The 26,851-nt window shown below is 36.6% G+C and overlaps 1 protein-coding gene across 1 annotated transcript in view; it reads left to right on the top strand.

Annotated features, from left to right (window-relative positions):
• The window catches only part of Mpdz (multiple PDZ domain crumbs cell polarity complex component), a 380,703-nt gene that overhangs the window by 162,135 nt on the left and 191,717 nt on the right, over positions 1–26,851 (top strand). The window contains exon 2 of the mRNA XM_090329993.1: positions 1,460–1,574. The gene's annotated coding sequence lies outside the window, so the exon portion shown is untranslated. The remainder of the gene's footprint in view (positions 1–1,459; positions 1,575–26,851) is intronic.

Here is a 26,851-nt window from a genome sequence, read left to right as displayed (position 1 = left end):
TACTTCTGGTAAGTCATTTGGAAAAAGAAGTATTTTTGTTTATAACCAGATAAATATACTTGCATGATGTCCTGTAAAAGAGATGATATTCAGTGGATTTCAAGAACCTTTTTGGAATGACAAAATTCAAACTTCTGCCAAAGTCAGCACATAAGGTTTATGGAGAAAAGAACAGATTCACTGGTGTTGATGAGATTTTTATTTCTTGGTTCCCATTTTCCATTACTACCACGTCAATAGGCGTGAAAGACTCAGGGTGGTTTATGTTCTATAAATTTCTCAAGTCTCATATCCTTCTCTTCCAACTTTATTGAAAACCAAGCACAAAAATTAAGTGCACAGAAAGCCTGAGGGATCAGTAGAGACCTCTGCTCATGTTTAAAGATAATCTAAACTCTTCTTGGATCACTGACTTTGTTTTATGATAATATGACTCTAGTAAAACTAAGTCATGGCAGCGTTGACTCAAATTTCAGTTATGTTCACTACTGTGGTAACTGATTAGACTGACTGCATCAGTCCAATATGGAGTTTTGTTTTTCTTTTTCCTTAGAAGTGAGATGAATGATGTTTCAGTGGTCATTTGTTGAGTATGGTTTACTATTTGCGAATAGAGACCATTTTTTTTTTTCTTGCCAGTCCTGGGCTTGAGCTCAGGGCCTGAGCACTTTCCTTGGACTTTCTCAAGGCTAGAGCTCTACCAGGGGGTGAGCCTCAGCACCACTTCTGGCTTTTTTCTATGTATGTGGTACCAAGGAATCGAATCCGGGTCTTCATGCATGCTAGGCAAGCACTTTAACCACTAGGCCAAACTCCCGGCCCCAATAGAGACCATTTTTATAGACATTTGCAGTGACTTTAAAAGGAAAGAACTCTCAGATCAATCACATAGCAAATGATCATTCATCAAAAACACTTCCTTAATATACTTTAAGTCATTTCACTTCCAGTTGTTCTTGCTGTGTAGCACAGAATGCAGAAATGGCTGGAGCTGTGACCCCTGCTGAATTCTAGAAAAAAAAAAAAAAAGAGGGAGCCGGGAGTTTGGCCTAGTGGTTAAAGTGCAGACAGTCAGAAGAATTCACCCTGTCAACTTCCCTGGTTTGTAATTGTTAAATGATGGGAGTTCCCACTATTTACCATCAGCCATTATGTTCCTGTGTTTAAAGCAAGGACACCAAAGAACATGACTTATTCTTTGCCTCTGTAGCTTGTTTCCCTGCTGACCTGCAGCCTGGAACATCGGAAGATGAAGAAAAGTCTACAGATAGATAGCAGAAATGGGAAAGTCTAAAGAAACTTTTTCACTTTCTCAATTCACCTTCTTCTATGAAGATAACTAGCTCTAATTAAGTTTGAACTACCTCCTGAGCCAATTAATCGAATGTAGCAATTGTGTCAGAAAAGGGAAAGTTGTACTTCAGAGACTGACTCCATAGCGGTTTCTTTCTCCTGACAGGGAGACAACTGTGAATATGGAAGTTTTGCTGTAACTTCAGAAAGTACAAATAGGACTGGAAAGCCTCTCTTTAGCAGAAAGATGAATCCAGTTTGTCCACATCACAGCTACCAAAGTGAGTAGACCTGATGCTTGTTTAAGTTGCTCACAATTAGTGATTAGAAAGATCATGGAGCTGTTTAGATTTCTAGGAACATCTCAAGTCTTCTTCAACTCCCCTCTTCATGTACAATAGCTTTCATAAAATTTCTGTTTTTAATGTTATCTTATATGACAGGATCACAAAATTTCTTTTGATTAATATTTGGTATGTTGCTCTGTTTCCAATGGGTCACCCTTTTTTTTTCATAATACTAAGGCACAAATGCATTGCAGTTCATTTGAAGGTGATATACTTTCTGCATCCATGCTTAAAGCTTTCCTGTCCTCACATACCTACTATACCTGCATGTGAACTTAGTTCATGAAACTCCTATTTACTGGAATCCCTATTCACAGAGAGTGTAATCAAATAAAATTTGTCTTCAGAGACTTCAGTTTCTTCCAGGCTGCTTGTTGGCATGTAACTCACTTTACAACTATGCTAGAAATAGGTAGCCAGGGGTACTGTTCTCATCTTTTAACTAAGAAAACGGCGTCTTCTATGGATACTCTTGTCTGTCCAGACTTTTGGGGGGAGATGGAGAGTAAGTCAAGTTGGGACATTATGAACATATTTGAATGCAAAGCTTGTATTTTTCACCAATTTCCTGGGGAAGGGATATCAAGGCTCAAGAAGTAATGCACACAATACTTGACCCATGTAACTGTAACCCCTCTATATATCACCCTGGCAATAAAATAAACAATAAAAATTTAAAAAAAGAGGCATTTTTGAAGTTGCACTTACAAAGGTACTCTACAATCCTTTAAATTGAGAAAGACTTTGTTTATAAAGTAGCTCATTTGATGAGCTACTAAAAACAAATCTACTGGCAATAAAACCAGTACATCATTAATCATAAGACACATTCCAGTCTAAGAAATGTTAAAAATGTAAAATTATTGTAAGTTAACACTGATAAAATATAATGTCCAGGCTAACTATAGCCATATCTTCTTTCAACTTTCTCACACAACCTCCTCAGCCCAACCCTTCCCTCACTTTTGCTAATTTTTTAGAATATGTATTGAATATTTTTATCATATTACAAAGCAGTTTACATATATAATTAATGCATCTTAATCTGTGTCATCCCTTCAACATCTTCACCCCTCTTAGAACTACCTCTTCCCTTACAAATGAATTAACTGAAGTATAACAGACTCTATGGAAGGCTCAAATAATGTAATTCTTTAGTAAGACTAAGTCAAGGGCCAATAAAATTAAGCATCAGGAAATGAGTACTTACAGAAGCAGGGAGTGGGGTAAGAGGAGGTAGGTAAATAGATAATGGAGGGAAGGATGGGAGAATGCAGACAAGAAATCATTATTTAGCCCACAAATTATAGCCATATCTTTGAGATATTATGGTTACATATCATTCAAAGACTGTATAACATAATAGATAGGAAACCAAGAAACTTTCTAAATAGAGGAAGCATAATGGTTCACTCATGTTTCTCTGGGTGCTTTGAAAGGACCCAATGGAATGGATCTTAATTTTCTAATCTATAAATGCAAGGTATCTCTACTACCCACTTCTTTCTAACCATCCAATCTAAATGCTCTGAGCAAGGCAAATACTCACAAGTTTGCAAAGCAGTTGTGTGATTGTTCCTGGACAGTCTATAAAAGAGAGAAATTAAAAAAAGTAACCCTAATTCTCAATCAAGATTAATTGCTAATTAAGTCATTGCAGTGGGAGGATGGAAAGGCTGGGAAAACAAGAAATGGGCAAAGGATGATGACCTATAGGATCTCATATTGTGAAATGATACAATAAGTTTATTTCTCTATAGCTGGCTTATGCTTCATATTATATCTCCTCTCACTGATTCACATTATGATAAATGCGATGTACACTGGGAAATGGAGATGAATGCATGTACTCAAGGCTATAATTCAAAGTGAATGAGGGGAAATCAGGGTAACAACTCTCAATAGTCAAAAGCTACACTGGGAAGCAGAGAAACAGAGACAGAGACAGAGTAACAAAGTAGAAAGGTAACATGAAATGATAGAAGTAAATTAGATTTGACTAAGTGAATTTGAGAGATGAAATAGAAACCTACCCAGGCCTGTTTACATACTTCTATCATGTTTGAGCTGAATTAGTCCTCTAACAGGAAATAATTACAACATGATCTTTGACAATTCTTTATCTCCCAGTCATAAATGTGGTTATCCACAAGGGTTTCCCAAGAGAATGAAATTCTAGAATTGTCTCCCCAGAATGTTCTAGAAAAAGAAGAAAAAAAGAAAACTATTGGGTTGGGAGTTTGGCCTAGTGGTAGAATGCTTGCCTAGCATGCAGGAAGCCCCGGGTTTCATTCCTCAGTCCCACATACCTAGAAAAGGCTGAAAGTGGTGTTATGGCTGAAGTGGTAGAGCTCTAGCCTTGAGAAAGCCAAAGACAGTGCTCAGGCCCTGAGCGCAAGCCCAGGACTGGGAAAAAAAAAAAAGAAAGAAAGAAAGAAAACTATTCTAAATTTTATAGATGTTAAAGACATTCTGTCTATGCCTAGACATTTTCATATCTGGATACATCAATTAAGGAATGACAAAAAAAGACTTTAAAATGAAATCTGTTCTTATATTTACATCGTCTGCCAACTCTCTGTAAACCTATTATAGCAAGAAAATTAAAAAGTTACCACAAATCGTGCAACATTCTTTTCTATTTATTTTTCTTAGTCTCACTAAACATTGCTCTCTCTTTTAAAAAAAGGGATAGACATCAAGAACAAATGTACAGGAATGGCGTGTCTACATGACAACCTACATAAACAGCACATTACAATGAAACTACACTGCACGTGTGCCAAGCGACACAAAACTGTGAAATAACAGAAGCCAAACTGTGAGAGGGAAGTGGTTTAGGGTCCATTTAAGTTTGATCTCAAGGATATGTGGGAATCTAAAGAAAAGACAAAATGAAGTTGTGGGCCCTTTCTTTTATTGCATGTGTTTTAAGCTATTTTGAATTCCAAGATATATGTGTGCTTTCTATGCATGATTTTACAAGTTTTTGATAGATTTCGGGAAATTAATTAGGCCTTGGGCCCTGAGGATTTCCATGTCTGTGGAATGCCTAACCTTTAGCTCAGTGGGAGCTCCACTGGGCAGAACAGCTGCAACAACTTGAAAGGGTTTCTATTGTGCATTGCTCACTGTGGTCCTGAGAACCGGAACCGAGGGAGGTTCACCAAGGCCGCTCTGTGCCTTTAATGCTGTGTGGTGCACCGTCCTTGATGGAAATAGACTCTTCACTAAAAGCGACTTTCTCTTCATTGCCTTCCATTTTGCAATCGTAAACCTTTATAAAGAATGTTAGTTCTGGTGTAAAATAGTCAGTCCCCATCATATGGGTATAACTCTTTTTTTTGTTACTCACATGATAAAAAGAACAAGATTTCTTGGGATTTCCTCATGGTAATCCTCCTCAGAGATATTTGTACAGACTAAAATGAAGCTGATGATTCTTACTAAGAAACAGAGCCCTCCTGGGGCCTGTTCCACATAAAAGCAATTGCTTTGGTCTTTAAATAGAGAAGATATTCTTTTAAATACAGTTTGTAACCAGTTGCATTCCATGAGGGGCCAGGCATTATCTACCACTCCTTTAAATGTACTGCTTCTTCTGCTAAAGGTTCCTTCACATGAGAGGGAAATTTCTGCCATAAGTCAGTTTGCTTTATGTTTGTTTTCTGTTTATTAAACACTGAGTATCCAGTACTTTTTCATACTTTTGGCCTACTTGATCCTTTCAACGTTGAGATACATGTATTAATATCACCACTTTTAACTACAAAAATGGAAAGTCAAAATATTGAAAGTAGTGCTGTGGCTCAATGTGATGGAGCCCTAGCCTTGAGCTGTAGATCTCAGGGACAGCAGCCAGGCTGAGAGTTCAAGCCCCATGACCAACCAAAAATAGAGTTCAGAATATTAAACAAACAATAGGTATTTGGACTGAGTTTTATCGGATGCCATCATTTATCATGTTTTCACAAATTGTCAAGCGAGCATACTGGTTCTGGTATTCACAGTTTGCATTTTCTCACTACATCTCTTTTGTCAAAATATGCTTCAGTGGTACTTAGTTCAGAAAGGCACACATGTTATCAAATACCCTCATCCCCAGAAAACAAAATATCTTTTGAGATATGAATTGGGAGCCAGAAAGAATGAGAGGGACCAGAAGTGTAGCCTAGTGATAGAGTGCTTGTCTACCATACACGAAACCCTGAGTTTGATTTCTCGGTACCACAATCACAGAAAAGGCTAGAAGTGGTACTGTGGCTCAAGTGGTAGACCACCAGCTTTGAGAAAGCTCAAGGACAGTACCCCAGGCCCTTAGTTTAAGCCCCAAGACTAGCAAAAGAAAAAAAGAAGATTCAAAAAAAAGAAAGAGTGAGAAAGAAAAGCTAGAGTGAGTTAAAGCCAAGCCAGAGAGTTCTCCAGAAAATATTGTAGACCAACTCCACCTTGGGTGGCTACTGACCTCTAAAACAAGATTACATGTAAATGAATGTCTGCCTTCTCCTTAAGGGCTGCTTAGTAGATAATGATGGGTTCTGCAGAGCTGCTCAAATCCAATGTGCATGGAATTACCAGGGGATCCTGTTGACATGTGATTGTGCTTTCTTGATCTGGACTGAACCCAAGATTCTGCATTTCTAACCTATTTCCTGGCTCCAGTGATTCACTGGGTTACGTACATTTTGAATAGCAAAGGTGTAAAGAAAATCATTAACTAGGGCCTCAAACAAACCAGTATTAGAAACTGGGCTGTACTATTTAATAAGCACATGAATTAAGATATCTTCATACCTGTGGTTCTGTTTCCTCTTCAGTAAAAAGTGGAAATGACAGTATTTATATCCCAGGTGCTGTGGTAAGTGTATGTGAGAAGCCAAGAGTGAATTCACAACCCATAAGGCTTAGTTCAGTTGTCCACATGGAACCTCTGTATCTTATTATTACATAGATCTTGCAGTCACATGTAAAATAACATAGTTAGACACACACTCTCTCTCTCTCTATTTATATATATATATATGCATATCTTAACTCCACTTTTCTTCTCCTGCACCATAGTATTTGTCTTTCAACCTACTGTACATATTACAAAAATAGGGAGGGGAGAATTGATGCCATTTTCTAGGAAGTAGTTTTCAAAATGATCCTGTCTTGCAAACTCTTCTTCAGCTAGAAGAAGCCTTTGGTGTTCAGAGATTTGCATAAATTGCTACCATTGACAGAAAGAATTGCTTTGATCTCTCTTGCATTATTACTTGATCCATTTGTTTTTTTTCTTTCTAGAAGTGCCAAAAAAAATCTGCAATTGACAGAAAAGAGCATTTGCTGCAGCTATGATCCTATGAAAATACCCCCGTCTTTAATAAAACAGGGATCGAAATCTATTAAATACAAAATGGTAGTAATTCATTTCTGAACAATCTTAGCAAGTTTTTTCTTTAATGTAAACTCTTTGACATTTAAAAATTGATCAAAAATTTTTGTTGTTGTTTTTGGTTTTGTTTCTCAAAACATTTTATAGAAATGTGTACTATCGTGGCTAGGAGTATGGCTTAATAATAGAGTGACTGCCTACCATGCACAAAGCCCTGGGTTTGATTTCTTGGTACCACATTCACAGAAAAAGCCAGAGGTGGTGCTGTGGCTCAAGTGGCACAGCACTAGCCTTGAGAAAAACCCAAGGATAATGTTCAGGCCCTGAGTTCAAGCCCCAGGACAAAAATGTATAGGAAGCATAAGTGAATTAAAACTATTTTATAATCTGCAATTTGTTTCAAAAAGTAGTTTTAAATATTTTAGACTTTGATGGCCTATAAATCTTAGTTACTAAGGAGTTGAGATCTAGAGGATCACAGTTCAAGGCCAAGAGAAATGTCCTGGAGATTCCATCTCAATAATAGCCAACAAAATTGAGGCTGGAGGTATGACTCAAATATTAGAAATCCAGCCAAGCTAATAAGAGGTCCTAGGATCTGAAATACATCTATGACTTAGGTTAATTATTAACAAACTCCAAAGCATGAAAATTGTTTTCTTTTTCATCTTATTTCTGCCTACCATTATTTTCTTCTTGATGTCTATACTAGTAGGCCACACTGTACTTTTTTTCATATATTTTATTGTAATTAATAGAAGGGTTACATTATATCCATCAGATAGAAGATACATTACTTCACAAATATTGATACCCTTTCTCATGTCATGGTCCCCATTTCCCTCCCTCCCTACACCATAGTTTTTATACATTGAGCTTTCTGGATATATTTCTGGATACGGTGTCTCCCATACTAGAGTTTATTTGGTTGAATTTTCATTTTACTTGTTTCTCATGACAGATTTGCCTTTTTCCACATCTGTTAAGTAGTTGGCTAAACTCATGTTGAAACTTCAGCTTTGTTCAGTAATGGGTTCTAGGTAAATGTTCTAAAAGTGTGCTAATTCATGACTGAACACACAAAACTATAGGATACAATAGGGAATCCAGAAATAACAAAAAGAGATTTGGAACATAAAAGGAAGCATCTCAATCCAAGTAAGAAAAATTACACATAATTCAACTGAGTCCAAAAGTAATGCTAGATACTCTGCATTTAATATACGATTTATGAAAAGGGAGGAGATGGCTCTTCTTCACAATCTCAGCCTCCAATGGACCAGAAGACGTCAACAATGGATATTGTAGGTTCTCAGGTCCTTCCCATCAGTTCCTGAGCTAATCTTGACTGTAGCAGAGAAGATACTGGAAATGCTCATCCTTGATTCATTCTTCAGTTGAACTGGCTTTTTTTTTGTCTGTTGTAGAGCTTGAACTCTATGCCTGGGCATTGTCCCTGATCTCTTCAGCTCAAGAAGCCCTATCCCTTGAGCTACAGCGCAATTCTTGTTTTCTAATGGTTAATTGGAGTCTCATGGGCTTTAGTGCCCCAGCAGGCTTTGAACCGTAATTCTCAGATCTCAGCCTCCTGAGTAGATAGGATTACAAATGTGAGCAACTGTGCCCAGCTTTTTTAAAATTTTTTTATTTATTTTTTTCATATATTTTTTATTGTAATTAATAGAAGGGTTACATGATATTTGCCAAAGAGATGGTGCATTAATTCCCATACATTGATACTCTTTCACATGTCTTGGTCCCCATTTCCCTCCCCCCCCACCCCCACCCCTCATCTTGTTTTCCCCCCTTCCCTATCCAATTTCAAATAACCAAATACAAATATATCCGATATATCAGGTAACAAAGTGAGATACTGTAACAATATGAGATAACCAAGGGACAGCAAAGGAGATGAGAGATAACATAGTACCTTAAGAACAACAATCATTCATTATATGGCTTATGTTTCTATATCCTAGAGATCCTTTCATTCAGCGTCCTACTATATGGCCTTTTGTATCAAAGTGTGCCCAGCTTTTGTAGTAAATACTGATCCCTTTGTGCTCACCAACAAGAAGTTTATATTTTAACCTTGCTGTGCTTGATAATCTTAGGTAGTTATTCTGTCATTCTTTCTCTCATTTTTTGATTAATTGATTGATTTTTTTTTCCAGTCCTGGGCTTGAGCTCAGGGCCTGAGCACTCTTCTTGGACTTTCTCAAGGTTAGAGCTCTACCGCTTGAGCCTCAGCACCACTTCTGGCTTTTTCCTATGTATGTGGTACCAAGGAATCGAACCTAGGTCTTCGTGCATGCTAGGCAAGCACTTTAACCACTAGGCCAAACTCCTGGCCCCAAATTGATTGATTTTTGTAACAGTCCTGAGGCTTGAACTCAGCACCCAGGCATTGTACCTGAGAATTTTCCTCAAGGCTAGTACTCTACCACTTTGATCCACAACTCCACTTTCAGCCTTTCTAAAATGATTAACCGAGGTAAGAGACTCCTGTACTTGTCTTGCTGGACTGAGTTTAAACTGTTATTGTCCAATCTCAGCCTCCTGAGTAGCTAGTATTACCAAGCATAAGCCACCAGGGCCAGGACTTTGTTAGATTTTTAAAAAGGTCATCCAGCATTCGTCATCACTATCATTAGTACATATAAACAGAATGAGAATTTGAAGGTTTATCTGATTTTCTGCGACATTATCTGTCTTCCTCATCTTTGTTTCCAGAGGAGAATGACATTCTCATAACCACAAAATAATTGTCTGTCATAATAAGTTGAATCAGAAGACCACAGACTGCATGTGGCCGTTCACTTGTTTATACAGATGATGCTTGTGCAAATACTTGGCCAATTACAGCATAGGTTATTTGGTCATAACATAAAAGATAGTTTTGAGATTGCACATAGAATTCCTTTACCTTCTTGTTTTCTATAAAATAAAATTTTTGCCCAATTGAATCTCAGTTTTCTTAATGAGCTCCCTATGAGAGTCACTCTGGCCTGAAGTTGTTTGATTAAAAGAACATAAATTGGGGTGCTTGAGGGTTCCGAAGCATTTCCTATTGTAATTTAAATAAAGCAGTCTTGGGGTGGCTGACATTCCTGATGAAGCTTATAATGGGATTAGTAAGGGCTTCATGAGTGAACCCAAATTCACCACCCATCCAAGTATTTTCACTACATCACTGATAAAATGTACTCCTCCCCCCACATAAATAAACATATAGGGACTAGAGAGTTCTTGAAAATAATGGCAACATAGCCAAAATTGAAATTTAGAACAACAATAAAAGAACCTATCGGCTTGAATAAAGATCATTGTGCATGTTTAAAGAAGAAAGGAAAAAACCCTACAATTCATGGTAAGTCTAAATTACAGTTGGAAGAGTGCCAGCTAGTTACAGAGCACAGAAAGGTGAAAATCTCCCCAACTACAGTACAATTAACGCTGCCTAGGCTCTCTGGAATCCTTTCCAAATGTATTTCCAAATAAAAGTACTCTGCTTCTCTGTTGGATGCCAATAAATGGTAAAACTTAAACTTGGGAACTTACAACTCAGCAATAGCCAAGAGCTCATTTACAAAACACCATGGAAGGATCCACTTCCCACAGGACATGTGCAGGGGAAGAAAATATGTGGTCCTTAAAAGAACCTTCCACGTATTAGACATTCTACCCATTATTACTACCAGCACTAAAAAGCACTTTGTCTTCATCCATTGTTACAAAATGTCCAGTAGGCACATTGAGTCATGAAATTATGCGGTAAAGTTTCCACATTGCCTGACTAAATTATGTTGTACGCTTCTTTTTCTTTAATTTCTCCAAACCACTGCAGTAATTGATAAACAAAGCTGGGAATTCCTAAACCTTAAAGCTTCAAGATGACTTACAAATTCAAGTGCAGCACTTCACAGCTTGAAAGTGAAGCTTACAGAGTTCAATGTCTTAACCAAAATCCACAGGTTTTGATAGTGGAAAACGCAGACTCTGATTTTCAATTGAGCAATGTGTTCGGTTATTAATAACTCATATTCATTGTATATTTCAAGTAACACTGCACTGAAATCCTTACAGAAATATCCTTTATTTACATAAATAGTAATAGTATTGCATAATCTTCAAGACATTTATTAGTTTAAGTCTTCCTGAACAAAAAAAAGCTTAGATCAAGTAACTTAGCAAGGTAAAAACAGTTCTGAAGAGTAGAGAAAAGATTTGAATCTAAATAAGATACCAATATTCCTCCAGAGGTAGTCTAGGAAAAATAAAAAATTTTAAAAAGCAAGAATAAAATAACACTACCTTTTGTGCTAGTATCTCAGGGTTGTAAGCCTGGATACTCAGGAGGCTGAGATCTGAGTATTGCAATTCATAGCCAGCCCAGGTAGGGAAATTGATGAGATTGTTATCTGCAATTTACCACCAAATAGTGGGAAAAGGTGCTGTAGTCAAGTGCTAGCTTTCAGCACAAAAGCTCAGCAACAGTGCATAGGTTCTGAGTTTAAGCCCCATGTTTGGCACAAAAACAGTAACAACACTAAGAAATGGTTACAAGCAATTCCACCATAAATTATATGATACTACCTCCATTTCTTACTCTGGAACTGGAATTGATTTAGGATTGGGAATGCACCTACTTAAAGAAAAATACATTTTTCCCCATCTCTAGTTCATGACTGAATCCTCTAAAGACAGATTAACAAGAGATGAACAATTTCAAGTTTATGTGACATGAGAGCCTTTTCAAAGAAATGAAGACCCAAAGAAACAATTAAATTTACCCATTTTTAGATGTGGCCTAGTGGAAGAAATTAAAGTTATGTCTCATGAAGAAAATAGATAGTTGCTTCGGGGGGGGGCAAGAGTGATTTTCCTCCTAATAAAGTTTTTCTAAGCTTCTCCATCTTAAAATGAATATACACACACATATATATACCTATATATGCACACATACCATTAATTTTATTAATACTGAAAAAATAATTCTAGTGTCACATATAGATGGTTTATAGACAACTGCAACACTTAACACATAAATACAAATTACTTTGCTGTAGTATTTGACATAGCCATGTAATTCTTGAGCTAATGATTAGAACATAGATTCAATGGCAATTGGTTTTTTTAAAAAAATTCACTGTCCTTAATACAAAAGAGCAATGAAAGAGTACCATGAGAGCTTTGGAAGGTTAAAAAGCTGGAAAGAATGTGTACTGTCTAGGATTTATCTTATAAATATTAAGTAGTACGTATACTCATAGAACTAAAGGGATTCTTAAATAACTTAGAGAATAAATATCAGGGTTTTTTCATCATATCATTATGATAGTCTCTCTCTTTCAAGAGCTAAGACTTATTGGTTGATGTCTTGATGTCTAAAATCTTACATGAGGTCCTAAGCACTTGATATTACCTAAACAATCTTCAATTTTGACACAGATATAACATAATAACTGAAATGTGACATACTCATTTTCTCGATCTCTTTGTATCTAGAACTCACTTATGTAGTTAAGAATACTAGATCAAAAGACTAAGGACTATTCCTGTTTTTAAAAAAAAGTGTTAATAATTTGAACTTTGTGTTAAGCAGCCTTCTGTGATGATGGCAAAATACCTGTTATAAACAATTTATAAAAAGAAAAGGTTAATTTTGGCTCACAGTTTCAGAGGTTTATGCCCTCAGTTATATGATATGGTTGTCTTTGGCCTGTGGTATCACAGTGCATCATGGTAAAAACATAGATTAATTAATTTCTCACCTCAAAGAGAAAAGAAAAGGAGAATTTGAGAGCCTAATATCCCCTTCAAGGGCATTCTCCCAATGACCTAAATTCTGTCCTTCTCCTAAGGGTTTTACCATCTGGGAGAAGAGGCTTTAAAGCCACTGGAGAATACTTATCCAGATGATAGGAGACTTGGTTTATGTTCACTTTTATTACTGAATAGTCAAACAATGGGAATAAATGATACCATCAGGTGAGTATACAAGATAACTTTCTGGAATTTGAACATCAGTGCTCACAGTGCAATCCACACAGAAAAGAAACCCCTTAGTTCTTAGAAAACTATAGGCTCAAGTTTCTTGTATGACTAGACTGAGAGAGACCACCTTGACTCTAGAAGGAGTGCCTATTTCTATAAAGTTCAATGCCCTGGATTAGTTCTGACAATTGTGATTAAAATATTTTAAGTAGACATGCCGAATCATTCAGATCAACCCTCAAAGAGGAAAATATATGTATGAAAATATTCTCTAAAACATATATTACTTTCTTACTTTATCTCACCCATTTGCTCTCATTGTAAGGAGAACTTCTTCCCCAATCTCAGGCTCTTAATTGAAGCCATATTTGCACGTGTGTCCTTTACACTCCTTTAATTTATAATGATTTTAAATGTCTAAGCAGTGTGATCAAGAACTCCAGTAAAGATTGTAACATAATCTAGATTATTTTTCTCACTATGTCTGGCATGTAGCTATTTTTGAATTCATATTTCCCATTGGTTACTTGACTCTGTAAAGGTCAACTAAAGCAGAATCCATTAATTATATTCAGTGATGCATTTCTAGATTTTCCAGTTCATAAAAATCTTCTGGAGTTTTTTTTTGTTTGTTTTTGTCCTGGGTTTTTCACTTCAGAGCTGTATTTGGCTTTCTAAAATCGTTTCCTTACTTTTCTTCAGCAGCATAGATAGAGTTCTGGACCTTCCATTAATTGTTTAGAACTGGTTGGTAATGTGGACCTACTAACTGACCTTCTATTGTTGAATATTTCTCTGACTGCATCTGGAAAAGACTCTTCTTTTGTAAGAACTTTTGTAATTAAATTGGGTTAACTCAGACAATTCAACATAATCTCTCCATCCCAATTCTTGATCACATCTGCCAAGTCTCTTTTGCCTCACAAAGTAGCACAGTCAGATTCTCCAGTGCACATCACTGAAGGGCTCCTGTTTTGTCTACCCACACCAAAATTTCTAGAAATTCTTAAATATATATACATAAATTATTTACAGAAAGACAGAGGTAATTATTGCAAGAATATTGGAGGTACACAACAATATAAAGACAATGGCCTTATCGGAAAGAGATTTTGACATGGCATGGTGGTGGAAATGGCAAGAATGGGATGGCTGATAAATCAGTAGAGCTTCATGTTCTTTTCAGATTGGGTTTAGATAATAGAAAGGCTTGTAGGAACTCTGCCCTTCAATGTGGGCCAACACTATGGCATTAATGCTGACAACTCACATCAGAACACACAAATGTATGTAATATACTTGAAAACTAATGTAGAATTTTTCTTAAGCATTGTACTTATTAGTTCCTGAATAATTTGGGTTTGGGGTAATATATGAATGACTGAAGAAATAACTTCAGGTAAGAAACTAAGCCCTGGGAAAATCCTTCTATTTGGGAGCTGTATCAATGTGGAGATTTGTCTTGAAGGAGAACCATGAGATCTTTGTGAGTGAGATCATGGTCTATAACAGGAAATAAAATGAGTATCCTAGTAAGAAAAGGAGATGAACAATTGATAGACTGGTGATGCAAACCAAATCCCATTCTTTAGATTGAAGACGGCTTCTTGGGAACAATCTACAAGCATAGTAAAAGAACCCAGAGTAAAGATCTCTGTTATTAAAGCAGGTCATATGAATCAGACCATCTTGTGAAAACTCCACTTGATGGCAGTCACCAGGATACTCCTGTAGATGGGAACTTTAGAATACGACTGCATCTTAGAGGCTACAGCACTCTGGGATAAATTCTGCCATCCTGTTACTTTCCTGACTTGGTAGTTCAGAGTTACTTTATCCAGAGAAAAGCTGGCCTGACTCTCCTATGTAAGCCCTGGCAAGTTTGTAGTCTGTTGGTGGTATGGCTGTAGGCCCAATTCTCATCTAGTGAATGTAGTTGGTGACTACATGTTTCTGGTATGCAGGCCTGTTTATGTGTACCAGAAAAAGAATTTCAGCATAAAGGAAAAATCCTTTAAGGTATGTGAGTCTATACAACTACTATTAAGTGTGGGGTGAGCTACCTCCTTATCACTGCACAGGTTTGTCTAATTTTGTTAATAAAAGCCAGACTCCTATGCCTATAGTTAATGTCATGACAAAGACGAGTAAGAAGTAGAGACAGGAAATGTGCAACTCAGTAACAAATAATGATATAAACCCTTGGGGCCAGTGTTAGAAATTTGCTATTGAAAAGTAGCTATAATCTTTTCTAATTTGCTAAGTCTAGATGGTTCAGGTTAATGGTATTGTTTAGATGATGGTTGCTATTGACATTCCACCTTTCCAGAATTAAATGAGAAGTTCAGATAGACTGCATCATCAAAGGATTAAACACCTTCAAAAACTAAAATAGTAACAATATGAGATTAACCAAAGGGCAAAAAAAGAGAGAAGAGAAATAACATAGGAGAGTCATAGATGTGTACTAATGATTACAAATGAGGGAAACCATTGAGCCTATGTTCCTTTGCTGGGGGAAGGGAAATGTGGACAAAAACATGAGAAGGGATATCAATGTGTGAGAAGTAATGCACCTACTATCTGGCAAATGTAACTGTAACCCCTCTATACATTGCCCTACAATAAAAAAAATGATCCAAGATGATGAAAAATTAAAAAACCTAAACTAGTTCAACTATCCAGATGTTTGGACATATAGTGCCAAACATCTGCATATTCGTTTTACATGGATTCAACAAGCTTTTATTGAAATGTTTGAAAAATTATGTATGGATGAATCCACTTATAAAGAATAGCAGGCCTGGCAGGAGGACTAGAGATCATCTCATTTTCTGTTTCAGAGCTGACAGCAGAGTGAAGACAGTACTATCCGGTGGTGGGAGAAGGATGAAGTAGAATTGGGAAGGGGAAGGGGGTAAGGAAGAAAGGTGATAAGGGCTCACTGAAAATTACCTAACTTTGACCATGTGTCTTGCCGGGAGTTTGGTCTAGTGATAGAGTGCTTACTTAGCATGCACAAAGCGCTACATTTAATTCCTCCATACCACATACATAGAAAAAGCCAGAAGTGGTGCTGTGGCTCAAGTGGTAGAGCTCTAGCCTTGGGAAAGCCCAAGGACAGTGCTCAGGCCCTGAGTTCAAGCCCCAGGACTGAAAAAAAAAGAAGAAAGCCTTTTTTTCATTTACCACTAAAGTTCAACCACTTTCCAAGGACTCATTGCCATAATATGATGTAAAAATGACTTCAAAGTGCCTATCAATGAAAAAGAAATGTATTAGTTCAATTTAGATTTGAAATTAGTAGGGAAGCTTCAAAATTAATTTTTAAATTAACAAATTGAATTAATAAAAGTGGAAATATCATTGCTTTCTCTTAGCCTAATTTTATACACTTAAAATACAATGTGTTCTATGTTTATTCTTTTGAGGAACTGCCATACTGCTTTCCATAGTGGTTGAACGAGTTTGCATTCCCACCAATAGTGTAGTTGTGATCCCTCCTGGCCACATCCCCTCAGTATCTGTTATTTTAGAGCTCTTGATCTTAGCCATTCTAACTGGAGTGCGGTGGAACCTTACAATTATTTTGATTTTCATTTCTTTTATGTCCAGAGATGTGGAGCATTTCTTCATGTGTCTATAGGCCAATCTTATTTCTTCTTCAAAGAGGAATCTCTTTAAGTCTTTGGCCCATCTTTTAATGGAATGGTTGTTTCTTTGCAGATTAGTTTTTGAGTGATTCAATTTTTTGAGCTGTTGATATAGTTTAGATATGAGGCCTTTGTCTGTTATATGGTTAGTGAAGATCTTCTCCCACTCTGTAGGCTTTCTAGTTAGTTTGCTAGCTATGTCCTTGGCCATAAAGAAGCTCTGCAATTTAGTGGAGTCCCACTTATCCAGATTTTCTTTGGTTTGTTGTGTTTCTGGGTCCTTATTGAGAAAGTTTCCACCTGTTCCAAGGAGACCTAGTGTATCTCCTATTTCTTCTTGTAAAGTTTTCAGTGTATCTGCTTTTACCTCCAGGTCTTTGATCCATTTGGAGTTAATCCTGGTGCAGGGTGACAAACAAGGATCCAACTTTAGTTTTCTGCAGGTATCTAACCAGTTCCGCCAGCACCACTTGTTGAAGAGTCTGTCTTTCTTCCATTCTATTTTTTTTTGCTCCCTTATCATTGATTAGGTGGCCTTCTGGGTCCTCAGTTCTATTCCATTGGTCCGCAAGCCTGTTCTTGTGCCAATACCAAGCTGTTTTTGTTACTATAGCTCTGTAATAGAGTCTAAAGTTTGGTATTGAAAATTCCTCCTGCCCTATTCTTTTTGCTGAGAATTGTTTTTGCTATAGGGGGTCTTTTATTATTGCATATGAAATTTTGGATTGCCTCTTCTATTTCTTTAAAGAATGACATTGGGATATTAATGTGTATTGCATTGAATTTGTAGATAGCCCTTGGCAAGGTTGCCATTTTCATGATGTTAATTCTTTGATGGAGCATGGGAGGTTTTCCATTTCCTCAGTTCTGCTTTAATTTCCTTTTTCAGGGTTTTAAATTTTTCATCGAAAAGGTCCTTTAAATTCTTAGTTAATTCCTAGGTACTTTATTTTCTTTGCGAAAGGAGTTGCTTTCCTGATTGTTGCCTGGTTCCTCTCATTGTTGGCATAGAGGAAGGCAGTTGACTTTTTGAGGGTTAATTTTATACCCTGCTACCTTGCCAAAGTTTCGAATCAGTTCAAGTAACTTGGGAGTGGAGTCTATAGGGTTCTTTAAATACAAAATCATGTCATCTGCAAGGAGGGAAAGTTTCACTTCCTCTTTCCAAATTTGGATCCCCTTTATGCTTGCTTCTTGCCTTATTGCTCTGGCTAGGAATTCTAGTACTATACTAAAGAGGAGTGGAGAGAGTGGGCATCCTTGTCTCATTCCTGATTTTAGAGGAAATGGCTTTAGCTTTTCTTCATTAAGTATAATGCTAGCTGTAAGTTTGTCATACACAGCCTTTATTATACTGAGGAGTGTTCCATGGATTCCTAGTTTCTCCAGATCTTTTAGCATAAATGGGTATTGGATCTCTGGCAATAAAATTTTTAAAAAGATACTCCTGTTTCTAAAATAAAAAAATAAAATATTATCTCCTTTCAATATCAAGAGTGTAATACTTACATTTTCATATAATCAGTCAGTAGGTATTAATTGAAAATATAATTACCAACGTAGGAATGCAGAGTGAATGGTGTGAAGTAATGGGGTATTTTTTTCTTTCTCTGACTTTGAAATCCAGCTAGAGAGACTTGATTCAAATAAAATCAAAGAACAATAAAAGCCTTAAGTTCTAGATTATAAATTTTGAACTCCAGAAAATTTTAATTTTGTAAGTCGATTAAGAAAATTATAGGTCAATTTTTGTATTCTTAACTTACATGTGATTCTCTAAAAAATTAATGTTAAATGTTCACATAGTATGGAGAACAAGAAAGAGGGTTGACTTCAGACATTTCTACTTATGTTCATGAAATCTCACAGAAATGATGAATCACAATTTATAAGTATTGTTGCTATAAGTATTGCAGGCTTAAGCCTGTAATTCTAGTTATTTGGGAGGCAGAGATTGGAGCATCTCAGTCTGAGGCCAGTCTGGGCAAAAAGCTCATTAGACTCTATCTCACTCAATTGCTGGACAAAGTGGCTCACAGCTGTTATCCTCAGCAACATAGGGGAACAGCAGTAGAAGGAGCATAGCCCAGACCCAGGCATAAAGTCTGATTCTACACAATAACCCAGACAAAAGAAAGGCTAGAAGAATGGTTCAATACCTACATAACAAGAGCCAACATTCAAGCCCCAGTACTGCCAAAAGACAAACAAAGGTTCACAGTGTTAATTATAGTTGATGAAGTAACAGGAAAAAAAAATGAGTATTTTCTTAGCAGTTAAAATTGTCAGTAATTTTCCATAACTTTTCTTATTTAATTCCCAAATGAGCCTTCTGAAGAGATAATTAAAATCAAAAGAAATAAAGTAATATTCCCAAGGTTACACATTGTGTGAATATAGCAAAATCTAAACATAGATCTGTCCAATTCCACATCTAGTCTTCTATTACAGTTAACTCATGGTTAATTTTCACACTGTAAACCTAAGACATTGAAAATATTCCATACTCAGAATGTGATTGTGAAACTAAAGCAGATGACAAAGATGAACTTAATTTTGCTATAGACTCAGCAAACAACTGGGTCTTGGTCACTTAGAGTGAATTCCATTTTGCCATTTATAAAAGAAAAATATTAAGTTGATCTTTTGGGAAATATATAACAAATGAAATGAATCTTTGCCTCTCTTTTGAAATGACAAATTGTAATGATTTAATGTATTTATATGCCAAAGGGATAAACATATTTCAAGCCAAAACTTAAATTTAAAATAATACATTTCTTCTTGAACCATTATGTAACTAAGTCTGAATAACAAATACATGGTTTTGATTATATTTGACATCGTTGCACCTAGAAAATTAAAGTAGGGACATCTTATTTCAGCAGAAATTTCAAAATCTTCACATGTAATACATGCCTTACCACTTTTCTAAAATGAATCTTTAAAGGTCATTTTTTTCTAAAGAAATCCATATAAAGTGGGTTAAATTTTTTCAGGGAACTTTTAAATAAAGATAAGAGAAGAGGACCTGGTTATTTAATACTAATGTGATTTGAAGAAATATATAAATACTTCTTTGGAATGAAGATTCCTATCAATCAATCATGAGCAAAATATGTTGAATGTGGATTCAACTATAAGAACTTTCCTACCAAGCATTCTTACCATTCATTCTATTATTGAAAATGAAAGGAGTCTATTACTTCTATTTTGACAATAAGTTTCCAATTTCCCGAACTATCATTGCTTTATAAATGAAGACTCATTTCCTGTCTCGGCTTTATTACATTTCACCAAAATACACTGAGTCCAAAATCAAATAGCAAAACTATGATTCTGTAAGGGATCTATGAGTCACTTTCTTTCCCTAAACATATGTCTAGTCATTTTTCTCCAAACAGACAGTCTTAATTTCCTCTATTTAGTTGATTTGCCCAGCCCATCAGCAAACCAGCCTACGTTTCTGGTTCAATAATACTTATTGCTTATCATTCAAAGGTGTTTCAATTTTCAATCTCAATCTTTATTTCTGTATTTCTGTTCATCAGTCTCTGAAGACTTAAAATATCGATTACTAATCCTCCAATGCCAAGAATGGATGACTCCTTTCTGTCACAAAAGTCCCTAATAGCCTGGAAAGGTGACTCATACTTGTGCTTGGAAAACAGAGATCAGGAGGCTCATGGTTCAAAGCCAGCAAGGGCAAAAATTTAGTGACATCCAATTTCAATCAATAAATTAGGCATGTTGGTAAGCTCCTGTTATTATAGGTAAAAGCAAAGCATAGGTAGGAAAATTAAAGTCTGAGGCTATGTCTTAATTTTTTTTAAAGCAAGACTCTGAAATTAAAATTTTTAAAAAAAACCTTTAGAATCTGCTAGTGAACACCATGGCTCAAATGGTTAAATATCTGCCTACCAAGCTCAAGGCACTGAGTTCAAATCCACAAAACTGGGAGGAAGAAGGAAAAGGAGGAAGAGGAGGAAGAGGAGGAGGAGGAGGAAGACGAAGAAAGGAAGAAGAAGAAGAAGAAGAAGAAGAAGAAGAAGAAGAAGAAGAAGAAGAAGAAGAAGAGAACATATTGCTAGTTTAACCTATAAGAGTTTCATTATTCTAGCATACCAACAAACTAAAATCTTAGCAAAATGTTATACATTATATAAATGTATGTTTGGTGGTGAGATTTTAGTGTTGTTTATTCTTCCTTTTAACAATTAAGGCAGTATCTTCTCATTTTGTAACAAGCTGTAGGGGTTAAAATGTGTGCATCTTTATGAATTTTCTGTGCAATCCTCATCATTTTTGCTTCCAAACTCCCAGTGCCTGCAAAAATGTGTATAGCAGGAAACATTAGTGAAAAGAAATGAGACAGAAGAAAATAAACCAAGAGTGTTTAGAATAAAATTAGTAGAAAAACCTGAATTAAAAAAATGCTACGGGAATTATTTGCTGTAGGTTCTATAGTTGGAGTGCTTTGAGGAAGAGAGAAAAATTTTATTAAGGGGGCCAGGAGTTTGGCCTAGTGGTTAAAATGCTTGCCTAGCATGCATGAAGACCCGGGTTCAATTCCTTGGTACCACACACGTAGAAAAAATCCGGAAGTGGTGCTGAGGCTCAAGTGGTAGAGCTCTAGCTTTGAGAAAATCCAAGGACAGTGCTCAGGCCCTGAGCTCAACCCAGGACTGGCAAAAAAAAAAAAAAATCTTATTAAGAACTTTTCCTTGCTGAATTTAAAGAACTGTAAAGATCTGGAAGAAAAGCACATGATAAATGATTGGAAAATTGAAATATAGAGCCCAGATCTGGGAGTGTGGCCTAGTGATAAACTGCTTGCCTAGCATGCACCAAGATCTGGGTTCTATTCCTCAGTACCACATACATAGAAAAAAAAATCTGAAAATGGTCCTGTGGTTCACACAGTAGAGCTCTAGCTTTGGGAAAAGCCCAAGGACAGTATCTTGAGTTCAAGCCCCATGACTGGCAAAAAAAAAAAAAAAGGAAGGAAGGAAGGAAGGAAGGAAGGAAGATATAGCCCATTGAAAAGTAAATCTCTTTCAACATTGATTCCCAAAATTTATTCACTCTGCTGGTCTTCAACAAAAGCCAAAGATACTCAACAGAAGGAATTAAAGTGAACAGAATGGTACTAGATGCCACAATCATATAATTGAAGTAGATTGATATGAATTACATTGAAGTTGATTTTTTAAAGGTAGGAAAGTTAGAATATGTGGAAGAATTACTGTGAATCAGAAGGTATGCCATGCAGTTGATTGACACACATTTTTTGACACACATTTTTGTCTATATTTTTGTGTCTATTGTGAGACCTATAATGTAGTCTATGTAAAGAACAGTGTCGAGATCTTGTAATCAATGCAGACCTATTATTTTATGCTATGAAGGTAAATGCATTTAATGCTGATATTTTTCTGAGTATGTGTGTGCCTACATGGAGGGTTAAACTCAGGGCCTGAGTGCTGTTCCTTAGCTTTTGTACTCAAGGCACTCTACCACCTGAATCACAGCTTTACTTCCAGCCTTTTGCTGGTTAATTAGAGATAAAAATCTGACAGACTTCCCTAACTGGGCTGGTTGTGAACCACGATCTTCAGATCTCAGCCTTCTGAATAGCTGGTATTAAAGATGTGAGCTCTTAGCACCTCGTTTGTTACCACTCCTTGTAAATTATCTTAATTTTTCCCCTATACATCATGCTTTCTGCAGAAATCACATTTTCACTATGTCTGCTCAGGAATATAAAATCAAAATTCTCTGTACAGGAGCAATTGCAAGGTATTGTACAAAGTTAGCAAGTACAAGGCAAAAGGCAGTGTGGTGTTCCTTAGTTACTTTAAATGTTACAGTGATATGTTAACACACAAGTGTCTGCCATTGTCTTATTTTTCCTGGTGAGATCAACAGAGGTAGGCCAGAACATAATAACCCTTGTGGTCTACAGATATGTGATATGTGCTCTTTCTGGTTTGAAAACTGCAATAGATTTTTAATTTACGATTGAGAAGATTGAGTCCACCTTTGCAAAGATTAGTTTAAAAAGATCATCCTCTATTGAAACAAAAGCCATATAATGAATGATTGTTGTCCTTAATGTACTATGTTGTCTCTCATCTCCTTTGCTGTCCCTTGGTTATCTCATATTGGTATAGTATCTCACTTTGTTATCTGATATATTGAATTTATTTGTATTTGGATATTTGAAATTTGATAGGGAAGGGGGGAAAACCAAGACGGGTGGGGGGTGTGGGGGGAGAGGAAAACGGGTACCAAGACATGTGAAAGGGTATCAATGTATGTGAATTAATGCACCTTCTATCTGGCAAATATCATGTAACCCTTTTACTAATTACAATAAAAAAATGAAAAAAAAAAAAGATCATCTTCAAGTCATCCTCAAATTGCTCCATAACCACCACCATTAGTTTCAGAGTCACAAGGGGCACATTCACACTGCTTAAACTTAAATTATGCATAAATAAGAACAACCAACACGGGCCGGGAATTTGGCCTAGTGGTTAAAGTGCTTGCCTAGCATACACAAAGACCCGGGTTCGATTCCTTGGTACCACATATATAGAAAAAGCCGGAAGTGGTGCTGAGGCTCAAATGGTAGAACTCTAGCCTTGAGAAAGTTCAAGGACAGTGTTCAGGCCCTGAGCTCAAGCCCAGGACTGGCAAAAAAAAAAAAAAAAAAAAAAAAAGAACAACCAACACCTCAAATGGGCAAATGAGTTTCAGAATGTAGGGGTTTCTGTGTAGAATAAAAGTTCATCTCAGGAATGCCAAGCAAGACTGCTTTAATGAGTCATTGTGAGGCAGTAATAGAAATGTAACATGGATCACTGTCTTGCTTTGCTATGGCTAGTATTTCTCTACGTAAGATGCCTGGGTGTTTTTCTGGAAGATGTAGAGAATTCAGTTCTTTGCTTCTAGAGACCATATGGTGAAAAAGCCAGAGAAACCCAAAAGAGGACAGAAGACAGCTAATACAGTTCCAGCTAAAGTACATTCTTTCCTTCCTTCCTCTAACAATACTTGCAAGAACATTACTAGGAAAAAAATGTTAGTTATGCAAAGATTTAGAGGTCAGCAATTGGGTCAGGAATTCTCATTAAATGTGTCCTATAAATGAGATTCTATAGAATAACTCTGAAAATGTTGTCATATCCAGGAAAGCCCACTGTATATATTTGAAACCTTATTACTTAGGCTGTGTATTGTATTAAGTAAGCCCATTTAAAGCACACACTTTAGCTTCCTTAAGCCAATGTCTTTACAAGTTCATGACCATGATAAAATATATTGCATTTCAGAATAAATATCCTTTATGCCTATCATAACTACATTCTACCAATTAAACTACATCTTTTATGAGACAAAGTTCCCCAAAAAAAAAAAAAAAAAAAAAAAAAAAGGCTGTGCTTAATGCCTGCAGTGAGCAGTGACACCTACTGGTAATGAAAATACACCTATATATCTTGAAGATACTTGAAAATAACAATATCTTATGTTCTTGTTCTATTCTTGAGTCCTGCTTTCAGCATGCACCACACATTCTTTTTTTTTCCAATGATTTGTCACAGTAGATTTTTGGTAATAAAATGTCTGCATCTTTTATTTTGCAGAAGGACTTGTCCTCCAGTAGTTTATTTTTCTTATCTTTGTTGGGTATGATAAATGTCTTTTTGCAGACACTGGTGACTCACTCCTGTAATCCTTCACAGTTTAGGAGGCTGAGATCTAAGGATCACAGTTACAAGCCGGCCCAAGCAGGAAACTCCATGAAACACTTATCTTTAATTAACACCAAAAAGCTGAAGTGGAACTGTTGCTAAAGTGATAGAGTACTATCCTTAAGCAAAAGAAGTTTAAGAACTGTGCCCTGTCCCTGAGTCCCTACCCTAAGAAAAGCATAAAAACAAACAAGGAAACAAACAAAAACTTCTCTCTGGGTTTGTAACAGATTGTTACTAAATCATTGCACTTACATGAAAGCAAATTTTTCTTCCTAGTAAAATGTCATGAGAAATGGGATCCTGATAAATTGAGAAGGACTTGCAAGAAGGAAATAAGTCTTTTGCACAAACTGTACATTAAAGAGTGGTACCATGTGAGATAAGTCAAGACCAAAGGAACAAAAGGCATATGGTCTCCTTGATATGTGGATAGTAGATCCAAACAGTACAAGAGCGATAACTCAATATTTGGGTACCTAAGGCTATGGACATGGTCTTGGAGATATAAACATAACTACATAGACATAAAAAAAATCTACGATGTGATGTATATTCTATAGACATATAGAGTATGTGATGCTATGGCTTAAGTGATGGAGCTCTAGCCTTGAGGAAAGCCAAAGGACAGTGTTTAGACCCTGAGTTTAATTCCTAGGACTGAAAAAAAAAGAAGACAAAACAAATCTTTATAATCTTAGAGTTACAATCAATGGGCTGTCTGAATCTAATCAAATTCATATGTATGATAACAATTTTCTAAAAATAATCCCATCCAAAATGTGCAAATACATGAGGACAAATGAAAAAAAAGAAAAGACTAGCTGGGTACAGTGGCTCACGCCTGTAATCCTAGCTACTCAGGAGGCTGAGATCTAAGGATTGAAGTTCAAAGTCAGCCTGTTCACGAAAGAATCTGAGACTCTTATCTCCAATTAACCTCTAGAAAATGGGAAATGGGGCTTGGCTCAAGAATAGGATGGTAGCCTTGAGCTGAAGAGCTCAGGAACAGTGTCTAGGCCAAGTTCAAGCCCCATGACCCACAAAAAAAAAAAAGACGAAGAATGGCTACCACTACCATCATCACATCTGAGGGCCCTTGGTTCTATTCCATTCCAATGTTATTTGTTTGTGTTTCAGGATTCTTGCTCATCTGACAGCTGCACATTCATTGACTGATTCTTAGTACTTTGTTCCTCAGCTGTATCCCAACATACCCTTCTTTGTGAGCATACTTAAAACCAGCTACATATGGCTAGGCTTCTCATTACTTACATTTCCCTTAAATTCATCAGTCATGTTTCCCTTGGCTTCCTTTCTCCATACAGAGTCATTTGAATTATTTAGAATCCTGAGAAGCCTTTCCTGGTCACTCTACTATGAGTGCATTCCCTGATTTTGATTTTTTTTGTGGTTAATTGGTTTACATTCCACATCACTAAAAATTATTTCTCTGCTCTACTATAATCACTACAATGAATAACTATGTACCATCCACCAAGTGTTAGAGATAAGCTAAGCTGAAATAATGGCTTCAATTCTCATCATGATAATTTGTGTTAGATACCATCATCCTCAGTTTTCATAAAGAGGCTGACACAGAAAGAGCAGATATTTTTTCAGTGTGATGATTTTGATGATGTTCATCTTTTAAATGCAATCTGTCTTGAACTCGTCATCTTCTGCTACACGTGTGTGTTATGGGTATTTGTTTTTCATCCAAGGTCTAGCCGTGGCATCTCTTGGGATCACTCCATCCAGTGAATGAAATGTCCATGTCTTCCCCTCTAATAAAGTTGTACATCCTTTTCTAGACAGCAGAGTTTCAGAATATTCTTCCTGTTTTGCCTAAATGTTGAAGTTCCTGGAAGATGAGGCTGCTTTTGTGGAAAGCATTCTATGAAAGGCTTCAGATATGATACCAGTCTCTGGCTCCTTTGTGTGAGTACAATGTCTACCAAGGAGACTTAAAAAGAAAACCTGCGGGGCCGGGAGTTTGGCCTAGTGGTTAAAGTGCTTGCCTAGCATGCATGAAGACCCGGGTTCGATTCCTCGGTACCACATACATAGAAAAAAGCTGGAAGTGGTGCTGAGGCTCAAGTGGTAGAGCTCTAGCCTTAGATAGTCCAAGGACAGTGCTAGGCCCTGAGCTCAAGGCCAGGACTGGCAAAAAAAAAAAAAAGAAAAAAAAAAAAGAAAACCTGCTAGAACCATAATTTGGCAGTGGGTGGACATGTGTCACTATTATGCACATGTCCAGATTTATAGACCACATAACCAAGAGCACACCCTCATCTAAACTTTGGACTTAGCATGATACTGACATGTTGATGTGCATACATCCATGACAGCAAATGTGCCACTCTGACTCAGAGGAAATTGTGCGTGTGGGTCCTGAACCATATGGGAATTCTTCATTCTGCATGC

The sequence above is a fragment of the Megascapheus bottae genome, chromosome 3 (genome assembly GCF_031878675.1).
Source record: "Megascapheus bottae isolate mThoBot1 chromosome 3, mThoBot2.hap1, whole genome shotgun sequence".
Classification (NCBI taxonomy): domain Eukaryota; kingdom Metazoa; phylum Chordata; class Mammalia; order Rodentia; family Geomyidae; genus Megascapheus; species Megascapheus bottae.
Note: the sequence above shows the minus strand (reverse complement) of the source record. Positions and strands in the feature narration are given on the sequence as shown.